The sequence below is a fragment of the Zeugodacus cucurbitae genome, chromosome 5 (assembly GCF_028554725.1).
Source record: "Zeugodacus cucurbitae isolate PBARC_wt_2022May chromosome 5, idZeuCucr1.2, whole genome shotgun sequence".
In the NCBI taxonomy this organism is placed as follows: Eukaryota; Metazoa; Arthropoda; class Insecta; order Diptera; family Tephritidae; genus Zeugodacus; species Zeugodacus cucurbitae.
Window position 1 is genome coordinate 58,086,010 of NC_071670.1, and position 12,477 is coordinate 58,098,486.

At 32.3% G+C, this 12,477-nt stretch overlaps 1 protein-coding gene across 1 annotated transcript in view; it reads right to left on the bottom strand.

Moving 5' to 3' along the window:
* The window catches only part of LOC105210016 (ras-related protein Rap-2a), a 61,557-nt gene extending 49,609 nt beyond the window's left edge, over positions 1–11,948 (bottom strand). Inside the window, exon 1 of the mRNA XM_054231504.1 lies at positions 11,455–11,948. The gene's annotated coding sequence lies outside the window, so the exon portion shown is untranslated. The remainder of the gene's footprint in view (positions 1–11,454) is intronic.
* Between the last annotated feature and the right edge of the window lie 529 nt (positions 11,949–12,477).

The window sequence follows — 12,477 nt, forward strand, 5'->3', positions numbered from 1 at the left end:
TCAATTTAAGGTCATCCTAAATGTAGGCAACGTTTCTCGGCCTGATGTAGTATCGACTGCTAGAATCATAGAAGTCCATAAATTCTGTTTTCCTTCTTTTGGAAGTCACAATCAACTTCTTTATATTTCTCTCTTCTACGAGTGGTATTGCGGATAATTTTTACTTTCTTACACATAAGATTCATTTGAAATCATCCTAAATGTAGGCAACATATTATTTTTATAACAAAATATAATTATTTAGATCTTATAAAGTTAGTAATTTATTGAGTCTGTAGAGTTCCACAGCAAAGATTCGCTACAGGAATATTCTTTGAAAGCTGTGAAGCTTAAAACTAGTATTAAACTTGTTTATATCTTAAACTGTTGTCTACATTTAGGCTTATAGTTATAGAAAGCATTTTAAAGCTGATCAATTACCGAGTTATGCTTCTGAGCAGAGAACGAATGACAATTGTCACTTGTCCTTTAAATATTTATATTTTACTCTTACATTAAGAAAATATTTAAAATTTCGATAGAAGGAACAAGCCCGGCTTATTGGATTAAGCCATTCTCATAAACTAATTTAATCGATTGCATTGAACAAGGAATATTTCAAGTGAAAAATTAAAGCTTTTAAAGGGGAAATTTTCGTCGTACCCATTTTTGGAGTGATCTCCTCGTTAGAGAGTCCATATGTAAGTAATTTTTAAATACTTTCAAAATTGTTTTTTCAATATTTTTATATTTTTCACGGATTTAAAATAAAAATAAATATTTATCTCAATAAAGCTTTTATACTCTGGAAAATAGTATATCAAAACAGCAATAACAATCGAAACTGATGAACCATAAAGTAGATCCCGTTGGGTATTTATCTATAATCTGCGAACACATTTGCAAATATAACGGTGCAAACACGTGTCAAATGCGCTCGATTGTGGTATTTTGGTGTTTTTCACAGCCGCAGGTGCTCTTTATGTGCACTCAAGCACACGCACACACACATGGCCAAATGATTATTCTATATATTACGTGCGTGTATGTGTGTTTGCGTGTGTGGCGAAATGCTTAATGCTTTAACGCATTTTTAATTCGAATATATTTGAGTGCAGCAGTGCGCACCGTTATTGCGCTGCTTTGCATTAGCATTTTCGTCACATTAAAAGTTTTGGCCGCCGGCAATGGCAAAGCGTTGCCACCTTTTGCATTGTCGGCGTTTGAGCATAAACATTTCAAATTTATTCAAACTTAAATGAACAACGCAAACACCTGTGTGCGCGTGTATGTGAATATGTGTGTGTGTGACGAATAAATAACAATTTAAATAACTCGCTGCGCAAACGAATTTCATTAAACTTTTGCAAATACTTTAAAATTTATTGTTGGGCCGCTGTCATTGATTGCATTTGCTGCATGGTGAATAACGGTGTCTGGCTATTAAAAGTTTGTTTAACAACAACAATTTTATAACAAAACACAAGCTTGTTTTAAGGGAAAATTTTGAAGGATTTAGTCATTACAATTTTGAAGTTCTGCAAATGATGATGATACCTTCGTTATCCAGGCATTTGTTCCTTCCAACGAAATGTTGGTTTATACTTCTAAATTGATGATTGATTTGATGCTATTGGTGTGAAAATTGCTTTCCATTTGACACCAAAATCATCAAAATCGCTGTTTTACCGGTGTTATACCAATTCAAAATCTGACTCTGCTCAGCTGGGGAACAGAATTGTGATTTTTGCAATGCTTCAAATTACCGATTTCTTACCGAACTGAAATGTGCAGCAGGTGGATGCCAGAAAGAAAATTGTTGGTGTAAGTATGTATGTTTTCCGATATATAGGTGCATATGTCTTGTGCAACGGATGCACTTTTAAGAACGGAAATGATCAGGAAGGAAGCCGGAACCGGAAATGAAATTGACACAATATTAAACAGGATGTCAAGTAAAGAAACGGATGTCAGTAAATCGGAAACGGATATTGAAAATACCGGAAGAGCTTTATAAAAAGGAAGTTTTCAAGGCGGTTCCATCATTTGTACAATTATATACCCCTGACAACTTCCTTTTGAAGAAATACTGCCGGTCTATGGATCACTTCCGCCATTTTCGATATTCGTTTATGATTTGATTACTTTCATTTCCTTTATATGACATCCGGATCGATATGGTGTCAATTGTATTTCCGGTTCCGGTTCATTAACTTTCTTTCTGGTTATTTTCGCTTGTCCAAAGTGCATCCGATGAACCGGTTTTGATGATTTTGTTGTCAAATGAAAGGGAATTTTCACACCAATAATTCTATCTTAAAAGTATGTTAATTTATGGTTAATGGCAAGGTGAAAAACTTTATCGAATCTACACCATTTTTACTTCACTGAAGGTCGCTGAAATAAGTAGTATAGTGATTAGGGTAGCGGTTTGTTAGATATTTTATTTAATTATATTATATTTAATCCACATCAGATGGAACATTTTTTGTAATATTTGACCATTGATTAAATAATTTTTTAATTTGATTCTCATTTAATAATGAGAAAATGCTTGTAGAATTAAAAAATTTAAGTAGTCAGTATTATCTGTGACTTCGAAAAACGTTGCCTACATTTAGGATGACTTCATATTTAGAATTTTTGCAGAAATATTAATAAAAATTTTCGAAGAATTTGCCTGCAATAGTTCAAATGTAGAGCATGTAAATGAAAGTGCATATAATACACAAATTATTTAGCAAAAGCCTCATCCTCAGATTCTACTTCCATACGTGGAAGCAATAAATAATTATTTTTTTTTTATATTTTTTAATTTTTTTTTATTTTTTTCGATTTTACATAATAATCAATTGACCTTAATCATATGTAACTGATTTAAATTCGAGTGTGTGAACTTCAGTCACACTTGAGAACGGCTAGCCGACGGCTTGGATAATCGAGCACTTCGAGGAAAAGATAATCAGGAATTTAGAAAGGTACACTCTTGGGAAATTTATTCAAATTCGGCGAATGAAAGTGAAATTCATTTCCCACACAATTAAAACTTTAGTTAAAAACCCACAAATTTTGGGCACTTGTAAAGCAAATTCTAAATTGTATAAGTGACATCAAATCGAACGAATGAAAGTGCGTGCTTAAATTAACCAAGCCGTAATGCCAAAGCATAAGTGTGGCCAACTGAAGTGCCCAGTAATTTCGGTGAAAAGGTCCCAGAGACCTATATGTATGTGTGTATTTCTATATGGGCTTTATTACCGGCAGTGTATTAAGCGTGCGCTATTTATTTGAAGCTTTATTGCAGCTAACGAACGGTGAATTTTCATTGTGAATTCTCAGCAAAAGCTCTCAGCGGAACGAGTGTAAAATGGAAATCACTAAAATGTTTTTTTGTACGTTTTTCATTTCCACGTTATTTTTGGAAAATTATTATAGCCTGCAGAGCTCAATAAATTTGGTCATTAAAGCAAAATGGACGCTTAGATTAGTGCGAACATAAAAAGGAAGTGATGAGGAAAGCACTGAGTCGAGCACTTAGGCGCACACAAATACACTCACTCACCTATACATACAGATACGCTCAAGGTCTCACATATGTGTGAGTTAAAATATTCACAGAAATGTGAATGAATAAAAGCCAACACATTCATAATTGTAAGTGCCGGTGCTTTTAAATACATATGTGGGTGTTTATATATATGATGTTGTTGTATTTACAGTACTTCCAAGCGCACACTTAAAGGTTAACTCATCTTCGACGGCTTGTGGCTGGCAGCTGGTGAGCGCTTAAACACCCATACGTAATTCGGAATTAATCATGGCAATTCGTTCAAAAAATGTACAACAATAAGAACAAAACCAAAAGCAAATTAAACAACAATACATATCTTTTGTTAGGAACTTGTAGTGTGAGTGATGTCGTCCAGTCCTGGCTAAGGCTACATGAATCATATATAAGTTTGTGTGAAGGTGGTTCTTCCGTGTTGGTGGGCTTTAAATTCCCATTTGTGAGTGCCAGCTTGTGGGTAAGCGTACAAAAAAATTCTCAAAGGACCATCAAACATACACACCCACTCATACAAATGCAGCGTTTAGTTTGACTGATTGATTGTGTGGAAGCAAGCTTTCTTCTCTTCTCTTTTCTTCAACATTTTTTGTTAGTTTTCTGTTTCTACTTCTACCTTATTTCGCCTACTGTTGCTTTAAGTTGTTGCTGCACATTTGAAATTAGTTTTCTTCCAGCGCCATAATGTGTGCTTCCTTTGAATGGATTTTTTTTGCAATTTTTAAGTTAATTTTTTTTGTAATTAAAATTTGCTATTAAAAATTAATTTTACTTTGCATTTTAATGGAGAAGCAAAGGGGAGGGAAGTACTCTTATAAACTCAGGTTAAATAAGCTAACGCTGGTTCGCAGCTGCATTTCTTGCTGTTCTGTCTCGTTTTGCTTGTGAATAATTAAAGGAGTTTTCATTTTTATAGCAAGAGAGGAAGTATAAAATTGTTGCAATATTCTTACATTTTATACCACTAAGATTTTGCTTGCTAAGGATCAGTGGCATGCTTCATCAAAAAGCTTGCTCAATTTAATAACTTTAAGAGCGCTACGTCCAACTTATGATCGTCATAAGCATTCTGTCAGAACAACAAATGAGCGTTTAGTGGAAAAATTTGAATCCATAGACACAGTACAAAATATTCCCGTGTCAGTGAGCCAGAGAAGTGCCCGTAGTGTCGAGAATATTGCTGTTGCTAGCGCATCAAATGAGGAAGACCCAAATAAGTCTTTCACACTTCGTTCTCTACCGTTGTGCATCTCCGTGACGTTGTTGTGGCGAATTTTATGAAAAGATCTTGGCGTACGTCCTTACAGGAACAAATTGACGCAAGAACTGAAGGCGCTTGACACCAAAATCGTCGTATGTTCATGAATTGGGCTGAGCAACAACATGAAAATGGCGCGGATTTGCATCGAAAAATCATCTTCTTCTTCGAGTTGAGTCATTCGACTTCGTCAATAAGCATAATATGAGTTATTGGTCAGGCAGCAATCCGGGCAATCACCATTGCATCCCGAAAAAATTACGGTTTGGTGTGGTCCGTGATGTTCAAGACCGGCACGTTACTAGGAATGGGAATCGCTTACCGCTCAATGATAACTAAATATTTTTGGCCTGAATTGGATGACTGGACTTGGACAATATGAGGCTATGGTCTATGACAACAAGCCAGCGACGATTGATGAACTTCTTACGAATAGCGAATGTGAAATTGCAGCAGTCTCGGCTGATTTATGCTTGAAAACGGTCGAAAATTGGGTTCAGCTTCTAGACTTCTGCTAGCGTGCTAGTGGTGGCCATGCAATAGAAATCGAGTTCCATACATGATAACATAAAGTTTAAGTTTTTTAATATTTGTTAATAAAATTATCAAAAGATCTGGAAACCAGTTGCTTAAGTATTTATTCGACACTGAAATGATATCTTATAGAGAATATGTTATCAGATAGTATCTCAACCTCCTCAATTTAAGTTTTGCAATGTTTTAGCTTTATAACAAACCTTAACAGGAGGTAGGGAGCGGATAGCGATCGTTAAGCGATTTCTATAAACACTCTCCCGATGAACTATAAAACTTTAGTGAAGACTATTGGTTTGTTCCATTATTAAAAATAATTTTTTTTTAACGTTTATGTCAATCACAATGTTCAAGACCTAATCCTAATGGTAGCACTACCAATATCAGAAAATACACATTATTTATATAAATTCCATTTAAACAAGTACGCATATGGAGCATGATGATGAACCAAACCAACAACAATGAATGAAGATAATCAAAGAAACATTTACAACATTTACAACACCTGCAATGCCTGGCTACCTAGAATATTCCAAACTAACCTCAAAAATTCGTGAGTGTATTAGTAGCAAAATGAGCACCACATTTATGCTCTTTGTTCGCAGGCAATAAAAATAAATAATAAATATACTGCGTATGCATATTTGAATAGAATGAGTAATGCATTACTTGATAACAGAAATATTAATAAAAAACCCTTCCTCCCCCTCTTCAGTTCTACCATTGCGCATCACTGTGTTTACACAGAAATATCTGTATGTATATGAGAGTGTGTGTGTATATATAGAACATATTGCTTTGGATATTAGTCAGGATATTGCAAATCAATAAAATAAAATGCATTATGAAAGAAATATGGCGTTAGTAGACTATAATTTACGATATCTGCAAATTCATTGAATTAATTATGACAGGCGATGAGTATATTTACAATGCGATTGTGTATCAGCGAAAAAGAATTGGATAGGAACAAAAAAAGCTAGCAACTACTACAACATTAATGAAAATTTATTCTGGCACAGCTGTTGTGAGGGTGCGTGAATTGTTGTTGCTGTTGTTGTTAGTAGATAATTTTGCTGATTATGATGAAATAAAAGCAGATATGGAAGGGAAGTACCCCGGAAGAGTTGTTATCTCATTAATAAAATAAAATAAAATAAAATAAAATAAAATAAAATAAAATAAAATAAAATAAAATAAAATAAAATAAAATAAAATAAAATAAAATGAAATGAAATGAAATAAAATAAAATAAAATAAAATAAAAAAAAAATAAAATAAAATAAAATAAAATAAAATAAAATAAAATAAAATAAAATAAAATAAAATAAAATAAAATAAAATAAAATAAAATAAAATAAAATCAAAGTAAATGCCATTAGTTTTTCTAAATGTTTAAAAATGCCTAAACAAAGCGATATTAATGAAATATTTATGTCACACAAATATTTACAAACGCAAAATTGTAGTTGCCATAATACTAATTCAGCATTTAATCTGCTCGCAATGTAGTAAACCACTAACTGGTGTATTCGTTTATGCAACTAATAAGCGCCAAAATGATGTATGCTTTACGGCGCACACGCGTACACTCAGCGCACGCAAATTTACTGCTGGTTCACCATGAATACTGTTAACTGTTTGATAAGTAATTGCGATTTGATATTGAGCAAAGGCCAAACACTCTAAATACACACGCACACATACACCTATGTAAATGCTCGCTTATGATAGTAACTGAAATGGATTGGTTTCGTGGCAACGCTTGATGAGATTACATTCCGAAATGATTCATGCGCTGAATACGCATATTTTGTTGATTTTGTGCTGTGCTGTGAATGATGTATAACTCACCGTGCGTTTAATATTATTTTATGGTATTTGCTAACAAATGTGTTTTAGCGTGCATTGTTGTTGTTGTTGTTGATTGCAGGCGAGCTCTTTGCGCTTTGCACGGCTGCAGCTGACGGACAAGAAATTCAACAGCTGTTGGTACTTTAATTAAAATATTTGTTTGATTGGAGGAGGAAATATGGGGTTTATATAGTGAGCGTGGAGTAGGGAATTTTTTGAGCAAAAATGTTAGATACTTTTTATGCAAATAAAATGCATGTTGAAATAATATTCAGTATATTTTAAAAAATTAAATACTAAGGTCCAAAATTATTGTAACATTTTTTCTTGAAAAAATATTGTTAGCTACTTCTTGAAAAAAATAGTGTTAATTTATTAAAAAAAAAAATATTTTTAACTTTTTTATAAAAAAAACAATTATTGAAAAAAAATATATTAAATTAAATTAAAGTTTTGTTAAACTTTTTTCTGGTGGATAGTCCATTTTTAAATTTATTGTCATTGCCAACAACTGTTTTCCATAAATATATGAATTTTAATGTAAATAATTTTAATTCCAATTTAAATTCAATTTAATTCAGTTAGAATCGAAAAATAACCAATTAAAAGTTACTCATACGCCGTGTAGTCTAAGCAAACCGCAACAGATGCAAATGAAACTATGATTAATCTTCACAAAATTCATTGAAAATTTCCAATATTAAACAATTTCCGCAATTTTCATGCAATCAACATTCAATTTGTGTCACAGCACTGCCAAAAAAACAACAAGTCCACCGCAAATTGCCTATAAAATTGGAGTAAACTTCGACAAAGCCTGACCGCAATGGCAGTACATAATGTAAATTTATGCAGAATATTCATGAGTTCAACAGAAATAAATTACACTGAAAAAAGAAAAGAAAAAATTTGATTTCCATTTTCCGCTATTGACGCTGCCATGGCGTATGAGTAACGGAATTCACAACAGTCCTTCAGCTGATAGTGAATTGCGTTATGACACAAAATCCCAATTATAAAACCAATAAGCTTAATTCATTAATAAACAATTGTGATGCAGAGTATATTTAGCATATACACGCATATGTACATACATAACCACAGTCGATGCAAATGCGTTGGTGTGAAATGCGCTTTTGGTAACTTTGGGTGGCCTGTATATATAGTGTGTAAATGTAAATGTACACACAATCCGCTTTATAGTTGTAAATTTAAGTAGCTTAAAACGACACTAATCCCTTTGTAATTTAATGTGTTCTAATGTCTAGCGAAATTCAATTATCTGAACTTGAATATTTGTAATCTGAAAGTAATTAATGGCAGTGAAGGCTATAAAAATAATTGTTATACTTTTACACTGAAACATTTTAATAGATTTCGTTAAAACCTGTGTTTTGTAATTTTATTTATTGAAATTTGCTTTTGTTTGGCTCTTCACGTCCGTATCCAATGCTTTTGGAGATCTTCGAGTTATGGAAGTTCCACTCTTGTTATTATTAATTATGGGATATAGCTACTAAAAGCTCCAAAGTATGGATATATTCTACCTTATTCACTTAACGCAATGGTGTAAAATTTATCAGTCTTATATAACAGACGCTATGTAAGGATCTTCGGGGGGAAAAAATAATACATCGAAAGATATTGGACCTTGATGCCCTTGGTGTGGCATTGTTTATTGAAAAATTATCCATAACTTTTTCAGGTCCCATATATCTAACAAAAAGACAGAAAATTTCGATATTTTTATATATGTACAGAGGGAAACTTTTCCTTCTAATACTGCATCCTTGTACTAAAAATTGCTGAAATCGGGTCATAACATCTTCTAGCCCGAACAAAAGTAAGGGTTTCCAACACCCGGTGGGTTTTATACCGTATATATCATTTATTATGTGATATATCTTAGCAAAATGAAGTGAATGTATGATCTTGGATATAATGTAGCTTAGTGACATAAATAGTTGAAATCGATTCAGAAATGACCCCAACCCTCATATATTATAAATACTGATTTTCGTTATTCAAGTGGACTTTATACCGAATATATGGATCGAATTGTGTGTTATCTTAATAAAATTACTTCAATAAATTGCGAGTGTATAAAATATTCGGTTACACTCGAACTTAGCCCGTCCTTGCTTGTTAGTATCATCAGAGGTATTTATTGAAAGAATAAAATAAAAAATAAATATTTTAGCATTTTTTTTAATTTGAAAACAAAATATTTTTGCTGTTTAAGTAGCCCCTTACCAGCGATTTTTGTGAATTATTTTAAAAGAAAGTACTCGATCGATTGTTTCGAGGTATGTTGCACATAATAATAAGGTATATTTTCAGTTACATTTCACATTTTTTTCTAAATATTGAAAAATAACAAAGTTATACGCTATCTTCGGAGGTGCCAACAAAAAAAAAAGTTCCCTAACTACTGACATGATTCCGGCCGAATGAGTAGCTGAAACAAAAAAAAAATCAAAAAGGGTAATAAATATAAATATATTACAGTTAAATATATTTCCTATACAATGGCCTACGATTTTTGAAAAATATCAAAAATTGACAAAATGGCGTAGTTCAGAAAAAAATCGTTTTTTAGGTAAACAACTTTTTTTAAATGCCAAATTGACAATCAAAAAGATCATAGGTCATATGTTCAACAATAAACAGTTTAAATTCGAATCGGTCAATTTTTCATTGAGTTATGATGTCAGCAAATTTGAGAAAGGTTGTTTCGAGAAAAACACGTTTAAAGTTTTGAATATAGCAGTTTATACCTACGGGCGGTCGCTCTTTAGAAGGCTACCATTCAAAAACTACTCAAGATACGATTTTCCGCTTTCACAGGATATTTTTGAATGTATAAACTATAGAAAAAATACCAAAAATAAATCTTATTAAAAATTTTCTAAATTTCTTCCTAGACATTAAACTTATACATATGTAAATATAAAATAAATAAATTGGATTTTTTATTAAGTAAAAATTATTATAATTTATGTTGTCTATGAAACAAAGAATCACAAATAAAATAATAAATTTTAAGAATTATATTCGAACTCGAATATTTATGTTGAAGAAAAAGATTAGAAAAACCCCAAAAATAATTTTAAGAATTCTTCTAAATCTTTTCTTGGCTAAATATGTATATTAAATTCCGCAAAAATAAGTTACCGGAAATTCTCATTTTAAATTTTCCCGCTGAGAATATTTCAAAATTTTTTTTTTCAGGTTTGCACAACTGTCAACCACTAATAGTGGTGTTTTATTGCTATGTGTCATTTAGTTTGTTTACGGCGTCATTAGGAACAAGTCAACCTTTTGCGTGCGTTGCGAATTGTATATGCCCCTCTTTGAACAATTTCTACCAATCGTAAACTTGAGTTTTTGACATGGTTGAATCACCAAATGTTTTTTTTTTTTCAAAATTTCCCACGTTTTGGCACAAGAAATTTCGTTTGAAACACAAAATTTCAAACAAACTAATTCTAATTTGTTAATTACTAACTAATTTGAAAATTTCCGGTTACTTATTTGACGGAATGTATATATGTATATTTATTATTTTTATTGAGAAAAAATTAGAAAAAACATTTTTAGATATTATATTATTATATTAAAAATGCTTTTGAAACAAAAAAAATATGAACTTTTTGAGCAACAATTTAAAAAAAAAAAAAAAAAAAATAATACTAGTATTAAATTTAAGTTATTTATATCTAAATAATTTAATTTGTAATTCAAGCATTAACAAAGTTAAAACCTCATCACCCGACATTTAATTTTCCGTTCAATTCGAATTCACAAAATTAACCTCTCTTCTGGGTAATGAAAAACGCGCTTATTTTATTGCCGTAATTAGTCACGCTTTAATTTCATTAAAACCCACATGCGAGGTAACAACAATGAGTGCGTGAAAAATTCATTCATGAGCAGATTGGAAAGCCAGCAAGCAACAGCGCTTGCATTATAACACAAATTCAAATTCGTGTATAAATGCGTGTGTGTGTGCATGCACATAAGATAAACCACACCAACACAACGGCATGGAATTACAGTTAAATCGAATTCGTTTTCATTTAACTGCCACCTTCATTTCAATGCCCGAGCAATGCGAGCACAATACAATTCCCAATTGGACGCATGCTAAACCGTTATCGAAATGCAAAAAAAAAAAACAAAAAAACAGTTATCAGCTTTTTATTGTATTGTCTTTCTTTTTTTCAAAAATATATGCGTTCAAATGTGTTGTTGTTGTTACCTGTTTGGCTGATATGCGAAACCTTGGTTGTTGTCGTTGTTGTAAACAACAAACACCGTTGTTGTCATTGAAGATTCGCAATTCGCTTAAGCACAACGAAATTTCGAGGATTTTCGAAATTAATTTTTGAAACAAAAAAACACCGTTAATTCAAATTTTTATCTAACGCACACATACATTTGCACTGTTTACCGTTATATTTGTAAACAACCGTTTTTTTCAATTAATATTTGTTGTTGTTTTTAGATTTCCACTCAATTATTGGCGTTGATCTCCGCCGAACTTGAATTGAAATTCTCTAAACACAAGTTAACGGTAAATTTTTATTTTCGAATTTCGCGAACACAATTTCCGTTAAATTCTTAAGCCAGACACACTTTCACTGTTTGCCTTTTACTCGTTTGTTTTTATTTCTTTTATTTATTTATTTTATTTTTTCTCTTATGATTTCCGCTTGGTCGCTGCTGCTTTCGAACTTGTACGTTCAACACGCTACGCGTTCCCGGGAAAACTGTTTTTCACTTGATGCATGCGATGCCTCGAAAGTGTGTGACTTGAGTACGCGCGCCACACACACACATACACACCGTTATATACTACAGTTTATCAGCACGCACTCTCCCACATACGCATTGGTTGTAGCCACAGCGCATTGCCCGTTAGATTTCAGTTCGCTCCGGGAAAAAGCGCTTTCACTCCAGCACTGTGCATATGCAAGTCTATCCCGAAATTGTTGTGCCAGTTTGCGGCGAATTCGGTGATGGTTTAGTTGCCGTTGAGCTGAATTGTTGCTTGAAAGAAGAGAGCACTCAAATATGCTTTGAAAGCTTTTTCACTGAATGTAAAAGCTTTCTCATTTGCTTTTTGTGTTAACTGGTTTATCTTTCAGTTTAATATGGGAATGAAACATTTTGAAATGTTTCTTTTAAATATTGATCTTTTTATTAGTTTATTTTTATAAGGGGTTAGAGAAGGGTCAAAGTCCATATATACTATTTTTAGCCAAAAACGAAATTGTTAATG